At 43.5% G+C, this 12,930-nt stretch overlaps 1 protein-coding gene across 1 annotated transcript in view; it reads left to right on the top strand.

Moving 5' to 3' along the window:
* celf5a (cugbp, Elav-like family member 5a) overlaps positions 1 to 12,930 on the top strand; it is a gene marked incomplete at both ends in the record, with an annotated part of 364,109 nt that overhangs the window by 28,184 nt on the left and 322,995 nt on the right. The window lies entirely within an intron of this gene.

The raw sequence follows: 12,930 nt of genomic DNA, 5'->3' as shown, positions 1-12,930 counted from the left end.
TCTCTCCCCCCGTCCCTCTCTCGCTCTTTCCCTTTCACTCTCTTTCTGTCAGGGGTAGGTCTCTCCCCCCGTCCCTCTCTCGCTCTTTCCCTTTCACTCTCTCTTTCTCTTTCTGTCAGGGGTAGGTCTCTCCCCCCGTCCCTCTCTCGCTCTTTCCCTTTCACTCTCTTTCTGTCAGGGGTAGGTCTCTCCCCCCGTCCCTCTCTCGCTCTTTCCCTTTCACTCTCTCTTTCTCTTTCTGCCAGGGGTAGGTCTCTCCCCCACCCCCTCTCTCGCTCTTTCCCTTTCACTCTCTTTCTGTCAGGGGTAGGTCTCTCTCTCTCTCTCGTTCTCTCTTTTTCTGCCAGGGGTAGGTCCGCCCCACCTCTTTCTCTCTTTCACTCTCTCTCTCTCTCTCTCTGCCAGGGGTAGGTCTCTCCCCCACCCCCTCTCTCTCCCTTTCTCTCTCTCTTTCTGATCTGAACAGTTATTTTACACTCTGAGAGTGAAAGCAAGAGTTAAATGAACACTTGTGATTGCACTGTCTGTCTGTCTGTCTGTCTGTTTGCAGGGTTGCCAGATCTGCTTATTATAATTTGCCCGCAAGATTTTATTTGAAAACAGCAGATCTACAAGCTCACAACGCGTCGCATCGCGACGCGTTGTGAGCTTGTAGATCTGCTAGTTTCAAATAAAGTGCTCATGTGGCCCCATAGTCGCTTCTTTCGGGCTGGTTTTCCTAGACCCGGTTGCTTGTTTCTCTCACAGAATCTGGCAACACTGTCTGTATGTCTATCTTTATGTCTGTCTCTCTCTCTCTCTTTTCTCTCCATCCACTATGGCAGTCAACCATGCCATCTGCAACCCGCTAACACACCACACAGCGTTCTCCTTTCTTTCTGAGTCCCGATGATGAAAAAAAAAAAAGCTAGAAAAAAAAAAAAAGCCTTTGGAAAGCAATTCAATCGATATCCTAGCCTTTTAAAGGCTTGGGATTGAACTTTTTCATGTCTGTTCTCCAAGGGACATTGCCAGCATTGATCGGACCCCCCCCCCCAACCCCCCCATCCCACCCCCCCACTATGCTTTAGAGGCAGTGACATCAAATGTCCGTGTGTTTTTGTTGTTTGCATTTTTTTGGCGGGGGGCAAATAATCTCTATTTTACAGAAATGTTCTGAGGAGTTTGTTTGACACCGAAACAAAAAAGTGTCAAACTGACTGATTTGATATAAATGAGAATAAAACAACCCATGCGATGAAGAGAGAGAGAGAGAGAGAGAGTACACAAGAGTCTCTGGTGGTCAGGTCCGGCATGGATGGACCAGGCAGAGGAGAGAGGCCTGGGGCTAGTGTTGATTTTGGCAGCACATTTTGATTTAGTTTTAGTCATAGTCTTTTTGAATAAAATTCCATTTAGTTTTAGTCATATTTTAGTCATCTGAAATGTTTTACTGTTAGTCTAGTTATAGTTGACTAAATAAAAGATTATAGTCGACTAAATCTACAGTTGATTTAGTCGACTAAAATGTATGTTGGCGGTGACTTGATGGCGTCGTAATGCCTTATTTTACACTTGGTTGCATCATGCTGAAAATAGCCGATCTACAAGCTCACAACGCGTCGCGCTGCGACGCGTTGTGAGCTTGTAGATCTGCTATTTTCAGCATGCACACCCTAGCGCCACCACACTTAAAATGACTTGTCTTTTACTTCTACTTGATCTCTTCTCCACTAGTCTCTCTCTAACATCGTAGTCTAGTTTTTATTTGTTGACGAAATTGTCAATATATTTAGTCTTAGTTTTAGTCATCGTAGCTTAGTTTTTATTTAGTTTTTGTTTAGTTTTCGTCAGTGAAAAAAGTCAGTCGGCGAACATTTTCGACGAACGGCACACGCGTACATCCCGCCCACTGCATTTGATTGGGTAAAGCGCGGCCTGCTTGCTGATCTGATGGCATGCCCACTTGTAGGCCAATGCGCACGGGTTGTCAACGCGGCTACCAGACAGATTCGAGCGCAGCGATGGATCTGTCCTTGAGAGATTAGGAGCTTGTAGATCTGTTAATTTTGATACATTTGTGTGACGCTGTAGTATGATCAAGTAAGGCGTATAATTTACGAAAAAACACAAAAAGTTAAAATATGGACATACTAGGTTTCTGCCTGACAACAGCGATATACTGTGTGTGTGTGTGTGTGCGTTTTCTTTTGTCCTTTAAATTAGCCACGTATGTACAGTATGAAGCTGGAGGGGCTTTTCTTAACCCCCTCCCCCTCCCCATCATCTCTTTACCCTATTTAAAGAGCCTTTGAACAATAAGACGAGCGACGGAACAAAAAAAATGTGTTCTTTGAGAGAATGCCAGAGAACGTGTTCACGGCCAGCCTGTAAGAGTGTTTAGCACAGAGACTCTCTCTCTCTGTGGTTCTCTCTATCTCTGTCCATCTGTTCGTCAGTCTCTCTCTCTCTCTCTCTCTCTCTCTAGCATCATTTATCTGTCTGGAATTCACACTCTGTGAATGTGCAAATGAAGGTCAGAAGGACACAGACACTAACGAGACCAATACTCAGTGGTGAAAAAAGTACTCAAATTCTTTACTTAAGTAAAAATACCAATACTGCAATATAAAGTAAAAGTCCAGGATTCAAAATTTACTTCAGTAAAAGTACAGAAGTATTGGCATCAAAATGTACTTAAAGTACAGAAAGTAAAAGTACTAAAACATTTGAAAATAGCAGATCTACAAGCTCACAACGCGTCGCGATGCGACGCGTTGTGAGCTTGTAGATCGGCTATTTTCAAATAGCCTAGGTATAAAATAGGGCTAAAGTGGTTGATGTATGTTTCATAATGTAATCATATATATCTGTAAAGTTACTAGTAACTAAAGTTTTCAAATCATTGTAGTGGAGTAAAAGTACAATATTTGCCTCTGAGATGTAGTGGAGTAGAAGTAAACGTGTTGGAAAGTTGAAATACTCAAGTAAAGTACAAATACCTCAAAATTGTACTTAAGTACAGTAGTTAAGTAAATGTACTTAGTTACTTTCCACCACTGCCAATACTCAAAACTTAGCTCATCCCTCTCTCTGTATATCTCTCTCTCTCTCTCCCTCTCTCTCTCTCGACGAGAGCAGATCTCCAAACCATCTGGACTCGAAAAGATTTAAACAGCGGTCCGGATGGAGCACTTATTAAAACGACGCTATTCCCACGTCGGGGGGAATTAACGACATTTAATTGCCGTCGATGTACGCGCGCGACACATATGTGCAGTGTTTACATCTAGTCGTTTTTGTTTTTTTTCCTTTCTGCATACAGAGCACAGTCAGTGGGCTGTGATTCTTACATGCTCGGGTGCTTAAAGGCAGGCAGCCCCCAGACGCGCACGCCACGCGCATGTACACACACACACACACACACACACACACACACACACACACACACACACACACACACACACACACACACACACACACACACACACACACACACACACACACACACACACACGCACACTGTCACATTCAGGCTTTGAAAGTTTCAGTGTATTGCCTCCCCCATCGGGTGATGAAACTATTACCCTTCTCTTGTACCTCTTGAATCCTCCTTTAGCCCCCCTGCTGGGCTCCCTGCAGCCTGCAACCCCCTTCCCGCTCTCACACACACACACACACACACACACACACACACACACACACACACACACACACACACACACACACACACACACGCGCGCTCCTCTCCCCACCCCCCTCCTCCCTTCCCCTATTCTGGAGATACAACGTGTCATAGAAATGTAACGGGCCAACGTTGATGGGTGTCAGGCCTCACAGAGGAGGCTGCACTGCTGTTCCCCTTCCTCCCATTTGCTTTACCTTCACATGCACACACGCACGTGCGCACACACACACACACACACACGTGCACACACACACGCACGCACGCGCGCGCAGGTGGTCGGAGGAAATACAGCCAGTGTGTGTTGCACTGGAGGCATTACTGCAGGCATGATAAAACGGATACAAATGTAACCAAATGGATTTGGTTACATTTGTACGCTCTCCCGAGTTAAATTAACAATGAAGATTTTTTTTTTTTTACAGTCTGATGGATCAGTGAGTAACGCAACAGATAGAACTTCTTCCCACTCCTTTTTGGTCATACTGTATTATTAACCCATTCACTCATTTAGATTTCTTTGGCCTGTTTTTTTGGGAAAAATCGTTAAAATGTGTGCAAATGTTTGAATATATATATATATATTTTAAAGCAAACAATTGTAAAATATTTTGTTCCATGGACCCCCAGAAGTGAAGATTTAAGTTACAAATATTCACTTTAAAAAGATATATATTCAAAGATTACACGATGATCACGATTTTTCAGAAATAGCAGATCTACAAGCTCATAGTGCGGCACTCGGTGCCGCGCTATGAGCTTGTAGATCTGCTATTTTTGAATAGCCAAAGAAATTTAAAATAACACAGATGCGTTCCAGGATTGGAAAAAAAAGGAATCGGAGAAAAAAGCAATATGAAGTCTTGTATATACTTCATTGTATGACCGCGTTGCTCGCCAGAAAAAGACAGAATTTGAAGTGAAAAATTAAATGATACAGTCATTATGTTTTTATTACGCATTTTCTAGTGGAATTGATGCGTATAAAACGCAGCACTTTTTCACTTGAAAGTCAGTTATTCTTGGCGGTATAATTCACACTTTAAGGCCCGAGGAAATGCTTATTATTTTGCTCTCACGTGTCATGGCATGTGACCTCCTGCTGTGTTCTGTTAGTGTGCATACATATGTTCCTACGTTGGGTGGGATCTGGTTAAGTCCCTGTTCAACAACGTACCCAACCCCTCTCCTCCACCCCAAATAAATCCTTTACAAAACATGTGGTGGAAAGTAACGAAGTACATGTACTCAAGTACTGTACTTTAAGTATTATTTTTTACTCTTAACCGGAGGTATTTATACTTTACTGGAGTTTTTTCATTTTTTTATAGTTTTACTTCTACATCTCAGTGGTAAACATTGTACTTTTAATCCACTACAATCATTTGAACTTTACACACATTAACCACTTCAGCCCAATATACAGTGTATATATACTTAAGCCTATTTTCGAAAGATTTTTTATTCATTTTTGAAGGAGTAGTTCACCCAAAAAAGTACTTATTTTCTATCAATAACACACCCCATGAAGCACTGAATTCAAGGAGATGTTTTTGTTTTTGTCGTATTCCGAATTTAAGACAATAATTTGATTACCGGCGGGAAGATGCTAATATATCCGGTAGGAGACTCAAAGGAGACTCTTTGAGTCTCCTACCGGAACGGAAATACACCCGGTCATCAAATTATTGGCTCAGGAATACGTCAAAAACAAAAAAATCTCAAAGAAATCTCAAGTAATTTTTTTTGTGAACTATTCCTTTAAGTTTATTAACCCATTGAGACCTGGAACGCATTAGATTTGAGCTAAAAAGCATTATTTTACACTTTGGCCTTTCAAAAATATCAGATCTACAAGCTTGTGGCGCGGCACCGAGTGCCGCGTTACGAGCTTGTAGATCTGATATTTTTGAAAAATCGTGAAAACTTGTGCAAACCTTTTGAATATATATATATATATATATATATATATATATATATATTTTTTTTTTTAAAGCAAACATTTGTAACTCAAATCTTTGCTTCTGGGGGGGTCCCTGGAACAACATATTTTGAGTTGGTGGTCCGCGGCCAAATACATATCATTTTGGAGATCCTTGACATGAAAAAGTTTGAGCACCACTGATCTAGAAACGTACATTTTTCAGAAAACTGTTGGGATTTAGAAGACATTTGTAGACTCGGCTTCGGGTTTTAATTGGTTAAGTGCATTTTGATGTACATTTTGAATACAGCACTTTAATTGTAACAGAGTATTTCTACATTATGGCATTATGGTATATACCTTTTCCACGTAAAGAACAATTGGGAGTACTGTTTCCCACCACTGTGATGCAGAACGACCCCTGTTGCTCTGCGTGCTGCTTGATGGTAAGTAGACATGCCAGTTTGTTTGTTTGCACAATCCCGCTTGATATGCAGTTACGCCGGGAGCTACGGCGTAATTAATGTAAACTAGGATTCCCCGGGAGACGAGTTATGAGTTATTAACGTCTAGCATTTTGTCATTAACTCCTTCCTAGCCACCCCCCTGTGAGAGAGGGGGGCCGCCATCAGTGTCATCTGATCAGCTTGGGTCCCTAATTCATGTTTGTTTGAATGTTGTTTCTGTACCTGAAACACAAACTGCTTAACTATACTGAACGCATACATACATGCACACGTCTCATGCAGAGAGAGCCTCAAGGGCCCCATTATTATACTTTGGTTGTCTTGCAGCTCAAAAATGGCAGATCTACAAGCTCACAACAATGCTCTTGCTCTTGTGCATCGGGTATAGAGAAAGAGAGAGAGGGAAGGATGAGGTAAGAAGTTTAGAGTATTTGGTGGGCAATTCTTGCCACGCAACTAAGTATAGGATAAATCAGGTTTTAGGTTTCTGCTTTGTTTTAACACCGCCCCCCCCCTGCTCCCCCCACACACACACACACACACACACACACACACACTCACACTCACACTCACTCACACGTGCACACCCACGTATGCTCACTTAAATCCAGTGTGCACATACTTATTGCCGCACACAAACACAAACGCACTTCGAATGCAACCTGATGTTTTCTCCTTGTCGGGGGACAAAGCGGTTGGTATTCTGGGATGTTTTGGTGCGAGTCCCCCCCCCCATCCCCCCGTTATGGACATTAGCTGCTGAAGGGAACAGTGTGGCCTAATGGAGGCGTGCTGGACTGGAATATAGATACAGAGGTTGCAGCAGGATAGAAGCCTCGGGGACGAGCACGTCTCTGACACAAGTTTGGCCACAGACTTAATGCAGAAGCTCTGACAGCTGACCAGGTGTGCATTTCTTGGCAGTGTTGGCAGCGTCGCTGTGTGTGTGTGTGTGTGTGTGTGTGTGTGTGTGTGTGTGTGTGTGTGTGTGTGTGTGTGTGTGTGTGTGTGTGTGTGTGTGTGTGTGTGTGTGTGTGTGTGTGTGTGTGTGTGTGTGTGTGTGTGTGTGTGTGTGTGTGTGTGTGTGTGCGCGTGCGTGCGCGCGTCTACTTCCAGTATACGGTTTGTGTCTAAATTGGTGCATGCAGGGGGTGAGGTTGTGCACATGCATGTCAGTCAGTGTGTGTGTATACTTTGTGTGTGTGTGTGTATGCGTGCTAGCTTGGCATTGTCCCTACAGTAGCCCTGTGTGAACACGGGGGATGGCGCGTAACGCTGGTAAGACAAACGCGTGCACATGGCAGCCTGTCGTGATCACACACACACACACACACACACAGACACACACACACACACACACACACACACAGACACACACACACACACACACACACACCCACGTCCACGCCAGTGATGCATGAATATTATTATTGTTTCGTTGGTGTCGGGTGGAAATGGTGTATATCCAAAACGTATTATTTTTATTAAAACATTTTAACCCATTAAGACCTGAGGCCGCTTCTAAAAAAAATCTAAATCCTAATAGTTTTTCGGAAAAAATTATAAAAAAATAATTTTCACGATTTTTCAAAAATAGCAGATCTACAAGCTCATAGCGCGGCACTCGGTGCCGCGCTATGAGCTTGTAGATCTGCTATTTTTGAATAGCCAAAGACATCTAAAGTGACACAGATGCGTTCCAGGTATCAATGGGTTAAAATAGTTCTGCTATTTTCACTCATTTTGAGTTTGAAAATAGCCGAATTACAAGCTCACAATGCGTCGCGATGTGACGCATTGTGAGCTTGTAGATGTGCTTTAACTTAAGCATTGCTTATCGCTCTCCTACGCAGAGGGTTAGATCTTGCTGTGACAAAGTAAGCGAGTTGAAAATATTTTTATACATTTGAAAACATGAAATGGGACAGTGTGCACAATGACTACTTTTACTTTTGGTACTTTAAGTACACCTTAATGCCAATACTTTTGTACTTTTACTCAAGTCGACTTTTAATTTCTGACTTTTACTTGTAACAGAGTATTTCTACATTGCAGTATTGATACTTTTACTTAACCCATTGATACCTGGAACGCATCTGTGTCACTTTAGATGTCTTTGGCTATTCAAAAATAGCAGTGAACTTGTAGATCTGCTATTTTTGAAAAATCTTTTAAAAAAAAAGTTTTGATTTTTTTCCAAAAACTGTTGAACTGAATAAGTTTTCCACCACTGCTTGCCCTTTGATGTGCCTCAACAACCAAATCTTACAATAAATGCACAGAATCTCTGTTCATACGTCTGTAATTCACGTATAGCTCAAGAACCGTTTGACCGACCGACCGACTTCAAATTCTGCGCGCGCGTCACTGACGACCCAAGGGAGTTGAGTGCACGGCGTCGAGTTGTTCGGATAGGCGGGTGTCCACTAGAACCGCCAGAAAAGGCTCTGGCCGTGGCCCAAATGAGCTAATTGATTGCCATGGCAACCCCAGCCTTAAGCTTGAGATGGCAAATTCCCCACAGCTGTTGAATTCCCCACACCTGCCATTTGATTAGTTAGTCCACTTTTCACAGTCAGTTTGCACTCTTCAGACATTCTCCACATATCCTCCACAGGCGTTTAGCAGCACTGCACAAGGACTTCTCCATATGGGCACAAAAGGGACACAGACAGACACATGAGCCCCCATTGTTACGACCCTGATAAGAGTCTAGGGCATTGGTTCTCAAAGTGGGGTCCGGGGACCCCCAGGGGTCCTTGAAGAAGTACCATGGGGTCCCCAGCTAAATGATGAATAGTTAGGAAATGGACCCTTATGGGTCTGTAACTCTGAAAGTGTTCAAATGGAACATATAAATTGGGGTCCCAGAGATATAAATGCCATTAAATGGGGGTCCGTAGCCTAATGCATGTCAAACTGGGGGGTCCTTGAAATTAAAATGGTTGAGGATCACTGCTAGAGCCGTAAAAATCTTCTCTTGTGGGGGTCCCTATCATATTTTTTCAAATGGGGGTCAGCGGGGCTAATAAGTGTCAATTTGGGGATCCTTGACATGAAAAAGTTTGAGAACATCTGGTCTAGGGCACAGGGTAGTAACAAAACACGGTGGTAAGGTGCAAAGAAAATGAATTTATTTACATGAAGTGATTTTTAAACAAAAGGTTGAATTAAAAAAAGGACCAAGACATAGGGAGGCAGGGCAGTGCCAGTTATTACCAAAGAAAACCTCTAACCTAACTCAGGGGTTTAAAGCTAACCTAAATAATCTAACACCAAATAAGAGAACCAAAACAACTTACTGTACTAACTAAACTTACAAAATACATCATTGGCACATAGTCTCTTACCTACTGTGTGAGACAATATGGTGCCCTACATGTATGCAATATGCAGCCTCCCCAAGCTTACCTTGCCTACCCTTCAGTGTTGATTTCGTCGACTAAAACTATGACTATGATAAATGAAAACTAAATAAAGACTTTGCTATGATGATTAAAACTAAGACCAAATATATTGACAATTTCGTGAACAAATAAAAACTAGACTAAAATATTAGAGACGAGTCGAGAGACTAGCGGAGAAGAGATCCAGTAGAACTAAAAGACAATGTTTTGTTGCGCTCGGGTGTTATGCTCAGCAAATAGCAGATCTACAAGCTCATGCGTGTGTGCGTGTGTGCGTGTGTGCGTGTGTGTGTGTGTGTCACAACTCTCTACACAAGTCTACAGGAGATTTACTTCACCCAGCTCAGCATCATGACAAATCCTGCATTTTCTCACTACCCACCAACACACACATGCACACGCACACACACGCACACGCACGCACACACACACACACACACACACACACACACACACACACACACACACACACACACACACACACACACACACGCGACACACACGCGACACACACAAACCCCTCTGCCAACTGCTCCATCCTCCCACTGCCACTCCTCAAATCCAGCCGAGTCGAGAAGAAAATAATCGCAATGGTCACGGCTCGACTGTAGCTGCTAGCGCTAAAAAAACACGCCCCCCCCCCCGCCTCCCTCCTTTTGTTATGGCGCTAGCGCCGGTGAATAACAGTGATTGTCTTGGAGAGGTGTCAGAGGATGTACCGTATGTTTTCCCAGCATGCATTTGCAACTGGTATTAGCGCTAGCTCGACCTGGGCTGAGCGTAAGAGGATGGCAGTGATTCAGGAGGCAGGTTTATGGAAATGGCATCCGCATTAAAAACCCAATGAGAGCAGGGAGAAGATTATGTTTTCCGACACACACACACACACACATGCACACATGCACACATTCACACCCACGCACACATGCACGCACGCATGCACACACACGTGGGCTCCACCAATGTCAACACACCCCCACCACTTGCCTCTCTCTCGGTCTCCCTCTTATTCTCTCTGTTTTCTTACTCTCGCTTTGTGCTGTTACACACACACACACACACACACACACACACACACACACACACACACACACACACACACACACACACACACACACACACACCTGCTCAACTAGTCTGCCGTGCAATGTTTGTGAGGTTTGTGTTTGTACGTGTGGGTGCATACGTACCGTAACGGTATGTGTGTACGCGAGTGCCTTTTTGTATAGGCCAGCGTGTTTCTGAGTATGTGTGTGCGTGCGTGCGTGTGTTTGTTACGTGAGTGCGTTTGTTGTGTATGTGCTAGCCTCAACCTCGGCTGTAATAGGATGTGTGTGCCGAGCGCTGGAGAGAGAGGTTCTGGAGGAAATGCCGTGGAGAGTGGCCGACCTTGTGCTGTGGAAATGAGGCTGGCCTGCCTCCACGCACACACCACAACACTGTCAAAACACCCTGAGTGTTAAAGCTGCAGTCCCTAACTTTTAGAGCCCAACCCCAAAGTATCGGTCTGGCCCAATGGCCCATATATCGGCCATTATTTGACTTTTTTTTAAGACAACATCGGTATCAGCAACTTTGTGCCCTGATCAGCCGATCTGTAATTATTAATCTTTTTTTTTTACTTATCATTTTTATCCCACAATTTTGTAACCAATTTTTTTCACCCAGTGCCAATTGTCTATGTAATCCTAGGCGCTACACTCCCTCTGCCAGCCTAGGGAGAGCCTAGAGCTGAGCGCATGCCTCCTTCAATGCATGAGAGCTAGCAAGCCGCTTCTCTGTGGTTATTTGTGTTTATTTTTATTTACTTTGTTTGCTTATAAGCTCATAGTGCGGCACCGAGTGCCGCGCTATGAGCTTGTAGATCTGCTATTTTTGAAAAATCGTGAAAATATTTTTTACATTTTTTTTTCCGAAAAACTGTTAGGATTTAGAATTTTCTAGAAGCGGCCTCAGGTCTTAAAGGGTTAAGGCAGCAGCAACTCAACTCGCGTGGACTGCACCGCGTAGCGTACCGGTCCGAACCGCTAGTTTGGTTACATTTATACACTGGGAGTTACAAATGGATAAACTAACACTGAGATATTTTTTATGTGTTCACACAGTATCTCACCCAGCCCTCCTCTGGGCTGGACACACACACACACACACACACACACACACACACACACACACACACACACACACACACACACACACACACACACACACACACACACACACACACACAGACACACACACCCACTTACAGATGCAAGCAATATCCCGTCCACCTGCTCATCAACACGGTCCAGCTTTGCCCGCGTGCAGCTAGCCTGTGTCGTCTTGGCTGGCGCATAGGCTGAATAATTCAAGGCTGTTTTGTTTTGTGCATTCTTGTGCATGTGTGCACATGCATGTCTTTGCGCGTGTGTGTGTGTGTGTGTGTGTGTGCGTGTGTGTGTGCGTGTGAGAGAGAGGTGGTGGTGATTGGAGGAGAGGGGCGGTCAGCATTAAGCCAATTGGTGCTGGCAGGGTGTGGGGGGCCTTGTAGCTAGGAAAGGAGAACTTGTTTGAATTTAGCCCCTGGGTAAACAGGAGTGTGTGTGTGTGTGTGTGTGTGTGTGTGTGTGTGTATTGAGGAAAGCATCAAAATGAAAGCAGGCCGAAGGTCTTTTTGCTTCTTTAACCCATTAAGACCTGAGGCCGCGTCTAAAAAAAATCTAAATCCTAACAGTTTTTTGAAAAAAATATAAAAAATATTTTTTCACGATTTTTCAAAAATAGCAGATCTACAAGCTCATAGCGCGGCACTCGGTGCCGCGCTATGAGCTTGTAGATCTGCTATTTTTGAATAGCCAAAGAAATCGAAAGTGACATAGATGCGTTCCAGGTATTAATGGGTTAAATTATGCCCTCCCCTCCCCTTCCCCCCATGTGAATTGTACAACAATCGTACAAGGATGCCGGTTGTATGGATTTATCCATAGCAGAAGTACGAATGAAACACTATTTCACCTTTTTGCTGTGGATGCTACACTTTCTTTTTTTAATAACAGCCATGGGCATTATTTGTCTGAGGTGTAAAGCGAAGCATTCCCTTTAGCTTTTTACCCTCTCAAAGACATGAAATCTATGTGTTGCCTCCATGATAAAGGATTACGCTCTATATTTAAGGAAACACCAGGGACGTAATAAAAAAGAAAGAAGCAAAAACATGGAACCTGGCCCTATACAGTAAAATCCTCAGTGTGAATTGATCCAACTTGTAACTCTTGATAGTGTAACAAACAGAACCAAATGGACCCTTAACCCATTAAGACCGGGGAAGCATCTGTGTCATTTTAAGATTTATTTGACTATTCATAAATAGCAGATCTACAAGCTCATAGCGCAGCACTGAGTGCCGCGCTATGAGCTTGTAGATCTGTTTTTTTTTTTTTTATCGTGAAAATGTGTGCAAATCTTTGAATATATATATTTTCTAAG

This window comes from Gymnoscopelus microlampas, assembly GCF_963454915.1.
Source record: "Gymnoscopelus microlampas genome assembly, chromosome: 9".
NCBI classification, from domain to species: Eukaryota; Metazoa; Chordata; class Actinopteri; order Myctophiformes; family Myctophidae; genus Gymnoscopelus; species Gymnoscopelus microlampas.
This window is presented reverse-complemented; position numbering and strand designations above follow the sequence as displayed.